At 37.2% G+C, this 18490-nt stretch overlaps 1 protein-coding gene across 3 annotated transcripts in view; it reads left to right on the top strand.

Annotated features, from left to right (window-relative positions):
• The window catches only part of PCLO (piccolo presynaptic cytomatrix protein), a 329242-nt gene that overhangs the window by 215291 nt on the left and 95461 nt on the right, over positions 1–18490 (top strand). The window lies entirely within an intron of this gene.

Genomic DNA, 18490 nt, shown 5'->3' with positions numbered 1-18490 from the left:
ATTTTTCTCTTGCACAATGGATGCAATCTTGTGCAAGGATAGAGGGCTGAACCTCCACAATACTTAAAGCAGAAAAGGCCTGAAAGAAAGTAATTTTATGACTTCTGTGGCCAAAGAGAGTTGCCATGATGAGCATTATTATGGCATGTCTTCATTAATATGTGCCAACATGCTGTCTGCATGGTCATATATCATCAGCTTGTATCATGGACATGCTGTTTTGAAGATCTTTAACCTGTCTTGATCACCTAGGTATCCATGTTTGAAATTTCTTAGTTGCACAGGTAAAACATACCCAGTTGTCTCCCAGATACATGCACTAACCTTTTTTCTTAGTTCCCTAAAATCATACCTAATGTCAGTTTTCCAGTTTAAGGTAACCATCCAACCTGCCCCAACAGGCAACAGAGAAAAAGAGGTATACACAGAAAAACAATAATTTCATCTAACTTAGACTTCTGCTTCAAGAATTGAAAAGAGTCTTCCTCATTTAATTGGCTTTAAGAAAACTGCATTAAACTTCACATCATCCTTTAGGCAACCAAAGCTAGATGGAATGAATTTCACTTCATTATCAATACATTTTCTAGGATTATTGCAATGTGATCATTCTGTCTAATAATTTATTTCTGTTTTAACATGAATGCCACCTTTTTATAACTTTCTCTTTTTATAGCTATTTTCTAGTTCCCTTTTACATATCTGTATGCACCTGAAATGTCAGTCTGCCCATGGACAAAAATAGAATACATTTGTTTCTAATTCATTCAACTATTTTTTTTTTCTTAAATAAAAGCATGTATACAGGGAAAGATAACAAAAGAAGATAAGTAGGAAAAATAGCTTTCCCAGCCAGAATTCAATTCATATAAGTTTTCTGAATGGTAATCATGCAAAAAATGTAATGATTAAATTGAAATCACTTTGCAGACAGAATGTCTGCAAATTTACCCAGAAAAACCGGGTAAATTGATTAAAGAATATATTTACAAGGAATAGTTTAATTATGCTGTGGGTATTACAAAACAGTGTCACCTGCATTCACCCTGCAGCTTTTTACATCCTTGGTGTTTTCTTTGCCAATATTTTAATGATATTAAAAAAAAAAAAAAAGCACACAAACCCCAATGTCAGTGAAATTATGTATAAACAGAAATATATTTCTTTTTGGCTATAGACTTGATTTTGATATTCATATTTAATGGGTAGTATCACACTCATCAAATGATAGAATAGTGTTATTTTTTGTGCATGAATGATGAAAGAATTGACCTTAATTTAGTGTGTTTTGAAGCAAGTATTTGTTTTGGCTCTCTCCATACAAATAAGCAGGTCTTTCATAACTGTGCTAGATCACACATGCATTGTTTCAGTACCAAGCAAGTAAAGAGGAAAATGTGGTTATTCAACATTTCCCCAAGACTGGACATTTCAAGAAAGAGAATGAGCAGTTACAGCTTGGAATTATCTGTGGTCTTTTGGTTGATTTTGCTAGGAACTTTTCTGGAAATTGAAGTGTAGAAGCGTTCTTTACTCACCATACAGGTTCTTTTCAGCAGTGATCAAGAACATCTTGGATTTACAATAACTACAGGAGAAACCTGACATAGAAATTTACTTTTTAATCTGTTCACATAATATATTTTGAAGTCTTATTCCTATTTTGAAGGCTTATTCCTATTTTTTAGGAAGATGAATATGACAGTAAAATATTTATTCCTTTGTTTCATTCTCCCATCATATGTTCAGTGATATTTCTGATCCGACCTTTTTTAAAGTATCCTAGACTTGGGTATGTTGGCATAAATCAGCTCTATCAAAATCCCTATATTTGATCTGTTGAATTTTTCCACACAATATCTCAGAATATGTTTTAGTATTGATGTGTTAAAAGTTGTATCAGAGACAAAAAATTCTTCCTGCAGAATGCATTTTGACTATGATATACAAGACAAACATTTCCTCTCACTGTCATTTACCTTTAGGTCTTGCCTTTCTATCTAGTTTACTTTTTATGTTATTTTAGATGGTTGTCAAGATTAACAAAGAATATTTTTCTACTTCAGTGTAAGTTGTTGTTGGCTTAGTGGAAATATGGCTGGTGCCCATTTAACCTCTACCCTTCAGAAGTACTAAAATCCATGGAGGTCTTCAGTCATTCTCATACTGATCTCTGTACATCCAGCCAGTCTGCTAATCTTACCAACATGGCTCATATTTTTACCTCTAAAAATAGAGGATGGCCTTCTTTTCTTTTTCAAGTTATTTGCTGTCTTTCACACCACAGAAATAAAACACAAAGAAAACTCATTATGTCATTATCTGTAAATGCAATTACTTTTTTTTTGTGTGTGTGCAGTGATCATGAGTCACTTTTCCTGATGAAATGCTGTGTGACCACAAGTTAGGCTATATACCAAGTCATCAAGTAAACGTATACTAATGTCATTACAAGTTAATATCTTGACTCATTAGCCTTTCTAAGAACGTGAATCACTGTGAAAAATCCCATCAACTTAATTAATTCCTCTAATGCTAAAAACACTGGGTCAGGTCTGAAAATCCTACTAATAACATAAGAAACAAGGATGGATTTATTGTGGTTGTGAAGGAAGACAAATTCCTACCTTCTCTCTGTATGACTGCATATAAAGAAATGACACACAGATAGCATTCCTATCCTTAGGGAATAACATAAAATTTTTGTCTATTAAAAAGCTTTGGAGGGGTCTTAGTGCTGAAAATTTTATTTATAGTTCTGACTGGCAAATACCAGTCTTCTCAGTTCTCTCACCTTGAATTGCTTTCAAATGTCAAAAATATCTCTGATTCATCACTCATTGGCGTAACAAAAACTGGAGGTGGAAGACTCATTCCACCGAGCTCATCAAGTGCAAGGACTGTGTCAATTTGATAGATGTGTCTGTGCTCCCCCTTGTGTTGACAGAAACAGTTCAGTTATATTCCACCTGGAAAATCTACTGAGTGAGTGGCATTTCAGCCAGCATTTTTGAGAAACAGGACATAGAGTAAAGAGCAGAAATGAAATGTTTATGTGTGTTACCTACTCTTAGAAATTTGCCAGATGCCCTCAGCATTCCACTTTTCTTGTTGGACCATTTCAATAGGCTGAGTGGAGAGCCTGGGAACTGTTGAACAACAGATGTCTTTGTTACAAGTTTTCAATCAGCCAGACAAGCTGTGCTGCAATGGTTAGGTCATCTGATGTTCACTGAGATGAAGATACTCCCCGCCTTTCCAGTCTCCTTGAAATTCTGGCAAACTAGCATGGTCTAAAAGCTAATGGTGAACTTGATTTGTGGTGATCTTACTGCCTTTGCTTATACTCCACTCAACAGCTACCCTGACACTGGTCAGACTTCTGTTAATCTGTTCTGAGCCCTTTTGTGTGCATGTATATTTTTAATATGTATGCACCATTTAAATGATAATTTCCCAAGCTTAAAAACAGGAAAATCATAGTGAAGACATATATCATATATATAGTAAAGACAAAAACTCTTATTTTGAAAAACACTAAAAAGAACCTCAAGTTTCTCTTTTATAGCAAATATAATAATGTAACATTTCTAGCTTAATTTGGAGGGATGCCACCTAACTTATGAGTCACAGAACTTCACTGTAAAATATTAGAATATAAAGAGTCCATGCTAGCAAAGAGACGTGCTATTGAATTTAATTCAGTTGAATTTTGTGTTTTATAATTTAATAAAAATATTTGTGATACAGTGAGATTTTAAACTTCCCCATCCTGAATCTGGTTCAATAATATTATAAGAAAAACTGCCTGATGGATGTACAAATACTGAAAGATTGTGATACCTGTTAAAGCTCTTAAGTAGGTCAGAGGAGAAAATGCACTGTTGTTGGAGAGTTTCATCTTAGTTAATGGTGCCCTCCCCTCAGTCCAATCCTTCAGCACTTGTTTTGATCTAGATTAATAATTAATTTTCTCAGGATGCAGGAAACATTGCTCCTGAAAACAGCATGAGGGTCCTCTCAGAGCCACCTGCCTTCAAGAGTAGGTAAAAGCACATCCAATGTCCTCAGCATCCAAGTCTAAATATTGACAATAAGTTCTTAAATGTACTCAGTACCTTTTAGACTTTGATTCACCTGCTAAGAAACAGATGGTCAGTTTTTCCAAATTGGTTGCCTTTAATTGTGCTGAAAGTTCCCCAGGCCACATGGCTGGTTTCCCTCAGGAGAGTATTTTGAATGAGTGGGTCTTTGGTAATGCCAGACCTCTCTTTCATCTTTGGAAAACTGCAATCTCAGGACTTTCAGATGCCTTCAGGAAATAAAATTGAGGTCTCCCTATTTCCTCTTATCCCTATTTATTCATGTTTCTTTTCACCTCATCTATAAAGTCTTACATATTCTTGCACATTCAACTGTCACAATTTTCTTCTTTAAGACTTTTGATGCACAGCTCACGCTCTCTAATGCCCTAATACATGGTCAAATAATGCTAGAATCATTCCTCAGATTGAGGCTTAGAGCCTTCCTTTGGACTGTCGTGGGATGGCACAGCTTATGACCTCTTGGTCCACAGACCATGGCCACAGCGTCAGTGAGTACACTTTCTCACAAATCTGGAGCCAGTAGGGAGAGCATGTTCACTGCTTGTCACCAAACAGCCTTCTGCACCAAACTGACATGTGAGATGAAGAGGGTGTGCCAAGCCACATGCTGGCAAAAGAGGGCCACATCTAAACCTGCACAAAGTGATTTCCACCCAAAGCAAAATATGATAGGGAAAAGGAGAAAAGAGCTATTTGGATTACCTCCATCAGAGAGCAGCCTATCTCCCCACCTTCAGTTCACAGAAGAAGGAGGCAGACCCAGGAAGCCCTGACAGAATCCTGCCTTAACCAGAATGCTCTACAGCTGTCACCCATGGTGTGGACTTTGGCTTCTGACCTGGTTCACTTCAAGCATCCCAAAGGCCCAGGCTTCATAATGGAAGAATGTATGCTGAGAGATTCTGCAAAGGCAGAGAAGAAAAAGTCAGGGCTCAGTGGGACTCATCTGTACGCATCCAAGTATGGTTAGCCCAGCTCTTCATTATTTCCAGAACAGGCAGTTAATCAAAAGGAAAATTATGATAAAGGCATAAGGAGTTATATATGATGTTAAAGAGGGAAGCTGCATTGCTAGGTGAAAGTCTACTACAAAACACCAATCAGTTGACCACCCAGAAATGACACTGAAATATGAGAGACTAAGAAATACAAGAGCCCTCAGTAGCAATTTTGAGTCTAGGGAAGGCTGCAAATGGAAGCTGAAAGACAGCCAACATGTTCATGGTGTGTAAGCAATCCTTCATGCATACAGTCTGCATTAACTGGAGAAAAAAAGTATTTATACTATCTACAGTTCCTTCTCTGAGGAGAATGTAAATACGGCTAACGAGAAAACTAGAGAGGAGATGGCCAGTGTGGGGAGACAATTAACTTACTTTGGTTGTCGAGTATAAATAAGACAAATCTGGCCATAAGCAACACTGGGTAGAGGCTGTTGGAATATTATAATCATTGTTTAATCTTTAAAGATTTTCCTGAGTTCTGGGCAATGACATCTTTGAATACAGGTATCTTCCTCATTCCTCCAGTTAAAGCTGCCAACTAGATAGCTTCCAGAATCTGTTTCACTCCAGCCATGCCCTGGGGATGTGTCCCTTCATGTGTTTTCAGATCATAAGTTTTCAATCATAGGTTTTCAAGTTTTTAAGTCCTTGTCATCTTAAAGCATGTTATTTACTGGCATTGGAAACACATGATTTCTTTCAAGTCCTCTCAGAAGGACAGTGGGAAGCAACTGGAGTACTGATCAGTCCATGAAAGGTTTATAAAGAAAATGTTAACAATTTTTCTGGAAGTTGTTTAATACATTTTTGGGCTACTTTGAATAGCACCAAGTGCTGAAAAACAAGGCCAGACTGTTTCAGAAGGTCTTCTGCAAAGGCAGTACAGGTGTAATGGCTGTCCATCTTATCAAAGCTATCTCTTGCCATAGTGCAGACGTGCTTTGCATCTTGCTTGGAAAATACAGTGTGACTGGAATGGTCATGGGCACCTAAACAGCTGGAAAACCAGAACAGAAGCAGTGAGTCACTATCATTCTCCCTACTCTTGTCACACTTCCCTCTTATCCCTGAGTTACAGATGAGCACAAGTGTAACACTGACTGATCTTTAATCGGTCACTGGCTGGTCCTTTATTGGTGGGAAGGACAGTAGGCACTAGGTCTTCCTGGGTTTTAAAATACTGTAGTGAGCACTGCTTGCTGTTTAGACAGCTAAAATTGAAACATTGATTGGGTCAACACAATGAAAAGAGATTTTTCAATCCCTATGAAGCAGAGATAGTGAAGACTGAGCATCTTTTCTTGATTCCCTCTGATAATTACACTTCTGGTAGAAAGTAGATAGCATGGTGAAGCTGGAAAATGATGAAACAAAATTAAAAGGAACACAAAAAGGGAAGGAAAAATTCTCAAAAAACTGTGGATCAGGTCTTAACTGAACAGTAATAATCTTTCCATTCTGCACTTCCATTTTGCAGTTTGGCTACTTTAATTTATTACTGCATTGGAAAAAACAAAGAATGAACTTTACCCTGTTCTCTGAGTATTAGTCTTCATGATTTATTTTGCTGTCCATGCTTATTCTGCTGGGTCAGAAGAGAAGAGAGCTTGCTCTCAGCATATTACCTGGGCTATGGGCTCAGGTTTCTCTGTCCCAGCAGAAACTGGCTTTATCAATGTGCATAAAATAGCAGGCAGTGCCATAGTTTGGTTGTAAGCTTTGCCCTAAAGCTCTTTAGAAAGGTCCTAATCTAAACAACCCCCTAAATACCACCTATCAGCTGTAAATCTTAACTTGCATAGTTGTGCTCCTCTCATCCATGTATTTTGTTCTGTCTTGTACTTCTTTTACGTAGGTAATAATCAAAGGTATAGGATTATTCTCAAGTGTGGCAATGGACATTCAATATATTAAAAAAAGTCTTAAAATATTTTTAAATTACTTTTTTAAAGGAAATTAAGTTAGTAGAAAGGACACCCTGCCAAAGTGTATCACTTTATATGTTGGAAGTAACCTAATATCTGTGAGAAAGAAAAAAAGAAAGGCAGAAATCTTTCTCAAACTGGTTCAGCCATTTCATATGCTGTCCCACTGACAGTGGTCTCAGTTCCATTCTTGGTATGGCAGGAATTGAGTTGTTCTGAGAGTTTAGTTTGGCCTTTTCCTAAGATATGAGAAAGAAGTAAGAATTTTCAGAAGGAATGAGAATCATTTCAGTGCTCGTGTGGCACTTACAGAAAGAAGGGGAAGTAGAGATACTTGCAGTATAAACAATTGACTTGGAAATTTCTTGAGAGCTGGTTACTATAACACTGTGCACAACTTTATTTACTAAATCTCTTTTTTGTGGTGGTTGAAACACACTTAGAAAATAATGCTTCTCCCTGCTTTGGAAAATACAGAACATAAGTTTAAGGAGTTTTAGTTTAATCTTATGGTGTCAGAATTATATAACTGGGGTTTTACAAGGATACTTGATTAGAAAACTTCTTTTATACCTAAGAATATCAGTTTCAATGAGATAAACCAGGTAATATGAGTTTGTAATGTTTCTTCCCGTAATGTAATTGCTGTATACTTAATTTCCCTGCAATAAAAATAAGCACTTAAAAGAGAGAGTTAGAGAGTAATTTGCATCTAGGAAGTAGTTGAGCATCTGTAAAGACTGAGCTTTTAGGATCTCTTTTATTTAATCTAAAGCAGAAGGGGACACTTAAGGTGCACTTACAAATTTTATAAAGCTATGGGAAAGAATCATTAAATGTAAACATATTATGTTCAGTAAAATATGGCACCTTATATAATACCAGCTACTGATTTTTTTCACTCCTGCATTTAGCCTTGTTATGTGCCACATAAACTACTATAGTTTATACCTTCTTTATGATCAAAAACTCTGAAAATAACCTGAACAATTAATTATTGATGAAAATCAATTTTGCTAGAAAAGGCATATCATACAAATTGCACCAGGAACTTAGATTCTAAATAACAAAAAAATATTTTTATCAAAACATCTCTACTGGGAGGGGGTTTTTTAATTCTTAAACAGGTAAGTCTGATTTATGAAAACAAGAAAAATAAACTAGATGCTTCAATCAGAGGGAAGAGGCAAATACAGTCACTAGATGTTCCAGTTAATGAAGTGAAGAACCATCACAAAGGTCATGAGAATAACATTCATCAGATGGTTTATAACACAAGTTGTGGAACATCACTGGTAAATGTCATTGGTGTCATAACTAGCTTCCACTAAAATCACATTAGGAAGTACTACTAGCTATTTTAGAGTACTTATGTGGAGCTATGCATTTAGTAATTTTCAGATGCACAGCTTTTGGCAGAAGTTACTTTTCAGGACCTTGATGAATGGTGCCTGTTAGAAAGAATATCCAGGTGCTTCTTGGAACCTCCATGGTTCCAGAGAATGTGCCTGAAGCCCTGTTTCTCTGAGCACAGCAGGGACAGCAGCAGGCAGCGTTGTCATCACAGTGCCCACAAAGCTTTCTTAGTTCCTGCTGGCACTATGCAGCTCTCTGCTGTCCTCTGGGATCACACACATCACAGGTGCTTTGTAGCTCTTCCTCTGGCATTGACAGATACCCCCCATCCATGTGGTCCCAGTGTTCCCATCTTACTCTTGAATACTTACTCTTCTTCTGCTATATTCTGACACTGCGAGTACTTTTAAGGCTCATTCATCTCCATAGAAGAGTTTAATTCCTTCTTTCTCTATTTTTAAGATACTGTATTAAAATCAAGTGGATGTGTATTTCTCAGAAGATGCAGGTATGTTTCCTGTGTCAGTATTCCAAATACAGACTGGCAGAGGCAGAGGTCTGTGTCTTTTCTGGTTTGGGCAATGCTGGAGAGAAGATGGGTTTAGTTACTGCTTCCAAGATGTTCAAGGATAAAGCTATATCATTAGTCAAACTAAGGCAGTCTGTCTGGGATTGTAAGAGATAGACATTCTGTAGATCATATACCTGATACACAGGCAAATAGCACAAGCAGAGAGACCCACAGACACTGTGCCTGCCCCCTTTGCATAGCTGCTTGCAGTGACTGATGAGAGGGACTTGAATTTCAGCTTGGACCATCAAAGATATGTGCCTGTATTGCTCTGGTTCTTGTCTTTTTTTTTCAAGGACTGGCTTCTGTACAGCACATTTACAAAGAAACCAGACAAATGTGAATCCTTTGGTGCCTAAACTGAGATCAATTTGTCTTACTAGTGGAAGTCATCAAATGCACCCTCCCATCTCCACTCACTGTGTAGGAAGCTTAGGTATTTCTTTTAGGGGAACTGTCTCACTAACAACCTAAAATTCAGATGCTACAGGCCTATGTTAGGCATGCTGGGCCACATCTCATAAAACAAAAATCAGGACATTTTCGTCTGATGTTTTTAAGGAACAATATCTGTTTGGGCTCACATAATGGGCATTCCAGAAAAACACCTTAGTACAGTGTGGGAAAGCCTTTTGCATAACTACTGAACTGTGTTGTTTGATAGTGACTCTAAAAATACTCTAATTCCATTTCCTATTGTGCAGATTACTGTGGGTTGAAATTTGCAGACTAGCAGTTTGATGTGATTGTAGTGAAAAAAATCTAGTGAAATCAAAGTGAGGGTCATCTTGAAACACAAGTTAAATAAAGCTGTGTCCTTATGGCCAATTTTCCCTGCCATTGGGTTCCAAAAAGTGTATTAAAACACTTTGCGTTTATTTGTAGCAATTTTAACCTTCAGTCCCATTCCTGAAATGTGGGTCTCCAGGAATATTACGCCAGCCTGGCCACTCCATGGGATGCTGTGTTGATGTAAAACATAGCAAAGATTCAGGGCCCAAGGTGAAATTTACCCAGTCAGGGTTTGTTCTGCTGAAAGTCAGGTGAACAGATATCAGCTGTCAGTGACTCTCAGGGGTGGGATGTGGGTTGTTTGCAAGCCACAGTTCTCAGCAGCAAAGAGGATTACAGACAGCACATTTTTCTGCCTGTGAAACTGGGTACTGCAGCAAGCAGAATTTCTTTAGTCACTTGTTACTTCAAAGTACTTTCTAGATAGATGTATGCAAATTTGATTTTTCCAAGACCATAAGAAACATTATGAACAATTGTAAATAATTTACTGTTAAAAAGATGAACTGATGGAAGTGGGTTTTCTCACAGTAGAACATCTTTTAGATGGCTTGGACCCAAATTTGAAATGGTTTGTCAGAGAGCTTCACTTCAGTTGTTTAAAAAGTGACAAGGGCAAATAGATAAAGCCCTGTTTTCTCTAAGTATTGGGTAACACAGGAAGAGAAAATAGAGGTAAACAAAATATTTCCTAAATTTCTTTAATTAAATCAACCAATCTCTTGAGGTACTTAGGTAAAAAATATAGTTGTGTAATCAAATTATTCCAGATTTTCCAAGGTTTTCTAAACAACTTCTGAAGCATGTGGTATCAACTGTTTTCAGGAAGACGCTGAACTGGGTTTTACTTTGCTCTGACCTATTCTGATCTGATACCTTGATTTTCTTATTCAATGGAAAGGGTAAAGGAACTCAAACAAACCAATAATTTTCGACAATTAGTTTTGCAATATAGTTCATTACAAAATAGAAAGATTATGTAAATTAATACAGAAAATGATTTAGATGTCAGCTTAAAGAAAGAAAACCACTATGAGCACTCTCAAAAAACTGCATAAAGACTTTATTTCAAATTTCCTGAAGCATGTTCTATTCCAAAAACCTAATTAGATCATCCATAAGGTATGACTGGGAAAACCTTGTATGAGAATATTCAGGTTTCTTTGAGAAAAAAATAAACAGGTGATTGTATAATTTGACAGTAAAAAGAAAAATGTTGATTACAAATGATTACTCTTTATCCAGGTTTATAATTCTGATGTTTGAGGCTTACCATGTAAAATTAGGTAAATATGACTTCACATTTCTGTATGAAAAGTCTGAAAGGAGCTACATTAAGTGTACTTGTGCTGTAAAAATGCAACTTAAAATTCAACTGAAATTGAAGGTATTGAATTGCAAATTAGCTAATTTATTAATGACTAAAGCTTGAAAACATTTCATCAAGCTGAAATTGAGTCTTAAATCCTTATTTTTGCTTCACATTCCAACAAAAAAAAACCCTTGGCAGGGAAAAAAACCCTGTAAAAGCACCAAAATGTATTTTTTGGAATTCCTTTAAACTTTGGTAAAAGTAAACTCTTTGAACTGTTTCTAATTTAAAAAATAATAATTTGTTGCCTGAAATAATGCTTGAAAATTAGGAAGGTGTGCTGTGGGTTTTTTTCCTGTACAGATCCTACAATGTCTGAGCAAAAAATCATTGAAATCTGTATTATTTCTCCTTGATTGTAAGGGAGTCCCTCAGATCCTAAATAGGCATAATAGAACAGTTTGATATCTCTCTAAATACAACAGTAAGTGGAATTCTATTAAGATCTTCAGGTTTTATGGTCCATTTGAAAACTTATGAAATTACCTTGTAGGTACATTAGTATGCTTTAGGCAACTTTTCAAACACTTTTTTTTAGGTACTTAAATATTATCAGTTCTGAAAAAACTTAATTAGTTGTGATTTGAGTGGTTGGGGGGGATCTAATTGGTTAGAAAATGCAAGACAGTTACATTTAACTCAGTAGGACTGCAATAATCTTGGTAGTATACCTATCTCCTCTTGGTATTGGAGGTCAGATTTCATGAATGATAAGTGGTAGATCGAGCATTTTTAGGTCAGCATGTACTGACATTTTCTTTCACAGAATCAAACTAGAATGTAAAATGTAAAACACTTGAAGGCAAAGAGATTTCAGACAGCCAACCTTGGTGTCTGGCAGGTAGCAGCTACATTCTCCAGGGTCTGAGTTTTTCTTAAGCCTCTGAAAGGACTCAGCACCTGTGAAGTGGTTCACACTGCATTTGAAACATGTAGAATATGTCCAAGTCATCATATATATGGTGTAGCTGATCCTAACTGCTTTTATGTGAAAATGCAGTGGTTCAATACCTGTCAAGGGAAAAAGAAACCTCAGCTGGGGGCCTTTCCCAGCACAGATGATGAGTTGCTCAGATACTTCTGCTTTAAGGAGAGCTGTATTTGAAATGATGCTGCTTACTACTGAATTTCATTAAAAACAAGTGGTTGGGACCATTTTGTTTTTACTTGGATCTTGATTTCTGATTTTCAGCTGATCCATCTTCCAAATTATAAAGCCAAAATTATTATTTAGTCTGGTATTTCAGGTACTTTCTGGGAAAGCTGTCTTAATAGAATGCAGAAATGCAACATGGTTACTTTTTCTTGATCTCTTGTACATTTTTCCCTGGCATTACTGCACATGTTCCTGTTATTCCCCAAACCATCTAGTTATGAAACAGGAGCTTTCTTAAGAATTATTTCCAATGAAACCACAAAATGCTCCAGTTATAGTACTGTGATTCTTATTCCCACTGATTTTTTTTTGTTTGATGTATTACATTGACTTTAACAAAAGTGATTGTTCATTGGTGCATTCCTATGTCACAAACCTTTTATGTTTGGTAAGCACCTTATTCCTATGTTTATAGCATGTTAATCTTTCTTCTCTTTGGATGTGGGCGCTGTCAGTCCAAAATAAAATGTGCAGAAGGACTCTATACTTTCATTTAGATCTTAAATTGGATTTTAACTATTTGAGTAATAGTAAGATATTCCCACCTTCACATGGAAAAGGTGGGTAAAAAGTGTTTGCCTTCTGATGCTATGGAAGTAAAGAAAAAAATAATTTGCAATTTTGGTGAAGTTTGTGAAAAGATACAGAATAATGAGTCTACAGCTCTATGTCAACTTCTGAATGCCAAGAAGAGTTCTACTGACCATCCACTTACCTATGTAATATTATTCATATACCTATCAATTTTGACTGTAAGGGACCTTTCCCTGGGGACTAATTGCTGCCAAACCAAAAGGGCATGCTAATAACCAAGAAGTATTAAATCTTAAAAAGTCCCTAAGGCCTTAAAGATGAGATGCATCTTACACTCATCAAACTAAATCTCACTATCAAGCAGGTAATTTGATGGAAAAGAACAATCATCCTCTAGTAGTGCTTGTACTAGAGTGGTTCCTTAGTCTTTGGAAGAGTAAAGGATTTTCTGTTGCCTTGGTTTGTTTTTCTTTCCTTTTAAATAAATTTAAATAAATTTATTCCTTAAAGGCCAGTAAGGACAGGGTAGAGACACAGTGATGTACATCTACAAAAAGAAACTCAAAGACAGGGAAGAGATTTGGAATCGTTTTGCTTGCTCATACCTTTCTATACCTTTTTGCTCCCTTCCCAACAGCTCATGTCAGGAGGAAGCATGTCTGGCATAGCCTTTAACTATTTGAGTAATAGTTAGCAGGGTTGGTTCTGGTACTGCCCACAAGCTCCGTTCTGTGAGGGTTCAACTTTCAGAGGGAATTCCTCTTTCTGAGCACTTCTCATCAGAGCCAGAAGACTGCTAACAACTGCTGTATTGCACAGCAGCACCCGAGTTGCCTTAGCCCAGGCCTGTGAACTTGTACACTGCTTATGTGCAATCAGACTGCGTTATAAATGCACAATAAATATGGGAGAGCCCTGTGTTGGAAGTTTAGGCTGCATGTCATGGCAGGCACAAGGTGAAAAAGAACAGGCAGGAGGTAAAAAAGGAATTAGGATGATCTGCTTAGTACTAGAACAGAGGAAACCAGTATGGTGAAAAACAAACTCCCATGTTCATAATTTATATTCATGATATATGTTCAATATTAGAATCTATTTTCATGGGACAGATGAGTGCCATTTACCTGCCCACGTGCAATGACAGGGCCATTTACAGGTGCTGACCAGTCACCCCAATGAATAGAAGGTTTCATTATTTCTTAGTTACTAGATAATGTGCTTAACAGCACCCCATGAAATTAACCTTTAAGATGACAGTAAAAGGAAATGAGTCATTCCAGGCAATGCTCATCATGGTGTGAGCTCTACGCTTGCTAAATGAGTTCTGTCATAGTGTGGGTGAAGTGGAATCAATCCATATAATTCATACATTTGCTGCTCATGCAGACAGCTTTGGAACTGCTAAGTAGAAATAAGCATTGACTTATGTCTAACTAAAGCGAAGTTATGTATTACTTTAACTGATTATACTTTTCAGATGGGTCTGAAGTAACTCAATAGAATGAACTGAGAGTTCCTGAGATGTGTGTGAAAGAAAGGATAAAAGGAATCCAAATTCTAGGAAAGTACTTTCATGACTGGTGTTTGTGGGGAAGTAGAAACAGTTTTAGTCTTAGACAGTACTAAAGAAAGAAAAGATAAATCTTTCATCATCTTATTCACAGACCACTGTAGTATTCTTAGAAATATCAGCCTATCTCAGTGATAGTAATACCTCTGCAATTCACACAGTAGAAGCTGACTGGTTAGTTGCAAGGCAGGAGCTTTCTTCTGATTAAATAGCTGTAGAGTGCATGAGACAAGAAAAACACTTCCCCCCGTTTTAGAAGAAGTGAAGATCCAAAGAAGGAACTGAAAATACCTTCAAGCATGACAGTGATCCTTGTTGAGTATGATGCACACAGGCTGGTAGATATGATAAAAACAGCTTTACAGCAGATGAGCATGAAGCACACACATCTGTATCTGGATGAATACTCTTCAGTGGTGCACATGGATGGGCTGCAATGCCACCTCAGAGGTTCTGTCTCTGAATGGGGACTAGCTGGGAGAGCACCTGACAGCAACAGCAGATAAATGCTGCTCTGTTGCCTACAGTTTCCATAGATATGGAAAAATTTGGTGCCACCTAATGGACAACCCCCAGCTCCTGAATTTTGAATGTGTTTTGCAGGAGTGCTTTTGTAAGGCATCTAAAAAGGCATCTACCTATATTTACTAATGCTTCACATGAAGTATTTCTCATTCAGTATCCTTAATCACATATCGTTGGATGTAATATGCATTGTTTAAAGGTGAAGGCTTAATAAGCCCCATGGGTAATACAACGATTTCTGTATTTGCTGGCTTTAAATTTATGAACTGGGGTCATCTCACAGCTTCCTCAATTGCAGCAATATAGCACCACATAAAACTAAATTATTGCACCTAAGTGTTCTGATCTGTTTACGGGTGAAATTTAACTAGCTATTCTGTCAAAGTCGCATAAATTATTCTAGACCATACTTAAGCAAGTTTACTGCTACAGCTGCATGGACATAGCTATCTCTTTCAGTAGAAATCATGACTATGTCAACAAAATATGTAGCCCAAGGGGTTTATATCAGTAAGTGTACACTTGCAGAGTATGTTAGCAAAAAGGAGTTGGACTATGCCACCATTATTACAATGACTGTCATAAAGAGCAAGACTGCTCATTATTATTCCTGTGATGCCTCTTCCTGGTCTTAAAATCAACAGTCAAACATGGTTAAAAGGGAAAAAGGGATTTTACCTTGGTATTTATTTTAAGGATCCTTAGGTGCATTACATCCAGGTCGAATACACGTCCATGCACACCGCAGTGCACACCCTCAAAAGATCTGGTATAACATTGTAGGTCTTACTAATTAGCATATCTATCAAAAATTCCCCAGTGAGAGGCTTGAATGAGCCCCTCTCCCCAAGGAACCTCTCCGTGGATGGGTCTATCTTGGTTTACAGAATGTGTTCTGGAGAGGACCTTGGGGTCTGGGGCACACTGATCCCTACCTACAAAGCTTCTAAGATGTTTGGTCTCCTTGCTGAATGAACAAGTCCAAGAATGTAGGCAAAAGCACTAAGAATACAGAAGTTGTAAAAAGGTATAACAGGCGTATAAAAGAAAAAGCAAAAAATCTTCATGGCATCACCTGAAAAAGCTGTTAGTGATCACTTGATTGCATGTCATGTACTTCAGGAAGCAAAACAGGCAAGAAAACATAAGAGTATCTCTGTTTGATCAGATGAACAACCAGATACCATAAATTAAATGTATCTGTCTGTGATATCTGTATAGATGTATGCATGTATGTGTATATATGTTTATATATGTTGCAAGATGCAATATCTCCTCTTGCTTGTTTGAGCCTGCCCTCCCAGTAGCATCATCTCTAGCCAGAATGTGAGCATCAGTGTTGGAATTGCAATTTGAACATTATGTTCCATTCTCAGCTGTCACTGAATTCAGTGGTACAAGTAAAATCATGGTCAGTTTGATGAATTTCAGTTCGTAAAGGTACATGCTTTGAAGAGATGCATCTCTGAATGAAATCCATTTTCCATCTGCAGTTTACATTTATAGATTGTCAGGATGCATTATGGGTTTGGTTATTTTCATTAACCTGTGAATAGAGATACAGTAGGATTAGGAGCGTTCCTGAAGGCTTTCAAACAAAGGACAAAGAAGGAAAAAAAAAATGGAAATTGTATTTCTATTGCTTTCATTCACTGGAATGAACTGGAGAAAAGGAATTGGACTTTTTATTGTTTTCTTTAAAATTTATTGTGCATGTTTTGAGGTCAGGTTGGATGGGGCTTTGAGCAACCTGGACTAGTGGAAGGTGTCCCTGCTAATGGCAGGGAGGTGGGAACTAGGTTATCTTTAAGGTCCCTTCCAACCCAAACCATTCTATGATATTATGATTCAATGATTCAATACAGTATTTATTATCATATATTAAAAAAAAAATCCAATCAGGTGAATCCGTTTCTTACTTTTAGAGAAAATAATTATTAGTTTTGGTGAAGATAAAGAAATGCCTTTGAAATGGGATGAGTTCATAGGCAATTTAGCAATTCCTTGGATACTTTTCACCAAAGGAGAATTGTTCAAAGACTTTCTTCTCTAAAGGATATTATATCATTTGTGATTCACTCTTTTATTGTATTCAGTATGTTTGGGGGATTTGCAGTTTCAGTTGGCATTTTTTATTTCTCACATATATTTTTTCCTTATTTTTACCTATTGTTGCATAACTCATTCAGAATGTTTCACATATGCAGTTGCTCAGCTTTGAGTGGAGGTCCTTTTACTTAAATTTTCTGTGGAATAAAGAAAATATGTAATTTTTATTCTGTTAAATAAAACAGCTATTTATCAGCTATTTTTCCTCCTTTTGCCTGGGAAAGAATATTTAGTTGTTTGATGTAAAAAAAGCAGAGATGATTGTTTTACTCTCTTACATTGTTTGACACTAATAATTTTAATATTTGACACCTGGGAAAAAGACTCATACATGTTCAATAGCTTTGGTGAAATGAAAGAAGTCTTAAAAGATTAAGCAGTGAAGTGATCAAACTCCTTTGTCCTTGTTGCCCTGTAATATACATTCGATCTTGAGTCTACAGATGAAATGTCAGTTTAACATTTATATTTGGCAGTTTAAAAAATAATGCTTGATAGATCACTTGGGCATATTTTTGAGGGAGAATAAGCTGTTGCAATACCAGGTGAAGTTAAGGTGAGGATGCAGTGCTGAGAATTTGGTAAGAGTTCAGTGTTTAAATATGATTTTGATGTGTAACTAAAACACCCAAGTTTGAAGAAATAGGGGCAGAGTTTGTCTTAGGGCCAGTGTGTAGTTGCTAAGTGGAGACTGTGGAAGCATCAGAGCAGACAGGCTTATTGCTGCAGTTGTTACGGGACAAGGGGTTGCCTGTATGGGCAGCAGTTTCTGGTTGCTGTGCAGCAAGAGGAACAGTGGGTCGAGTACCTGCACCACACCATTGTCACAGAGCACTCAGGCAGGGGACACATCCTTCCAGCACCTTTCCTACCTGCACCTGCCACAGTTCCATCAAGCCCAACTCTCATCTTTTGATCCATCTCAAAACCATAAACCACGTCTTGTAGGCTGTCTTATTCTTTATGAGTTTCGAGGTACTCTGTTGCTTCAGCAGAAAAGCTCCTATGTGCCTTCAGGAGGCTTGAAAGGGAGCCCTGAACTGCCAGCCCTGTCCCTCTTTTTCTGGCCATCATCTGCAAGCAGGGCCTTGCAGGGCCTTCTTGTGGTTGCTGTCATGCTTGGAGTAACAGTTCTTCCATGAGGAAACTGCTTTCCCCGGAGGGGCACAAATTGTATTTCTACAACTATAGCTATCAGTAAAGGAATGTAGTATCATAGTTTGATTTGCTTGTCTTCCTGATGCTAACACAGTGAATTCAGAACATTAATTGTGATCGTAGGAAACACAAATACACAGGGACTGGCTGGGAAGAGATCATTTGTTTTAGTGTAGATAATGAGAAGAAATAGCAGCTGCTGCTAATCAGTATGCCTGTGAGTATTCATAGCAGTTGATTAGGTGTGTAGCTGCCAGATAATCGCCATCCAATCTTGCATGTACAGAATAGTAATTGTGCATTCAAATTTCT

This window comes from Corvus hawaiiensis, chromosome 4 (genome assembly GCF_020740725.1).
Source record: "Corvus hawaiiensis isolate bCorHaw1 chromosome 4, bCorHaw1.pri.cur, whole genome shotgun sequence".
Taxonomy (NCBI): domain Eukaryota; kingdom Metazoa; phylum Chordata; class Aves; order Passeriformes; family Corvidae; genus Corvus; species Corvus hawaiiensis.
Note: the sequence above shows the minus strand (reverse complement) of the source record. Positions and strands in the feature narration are given on the sequence as shown.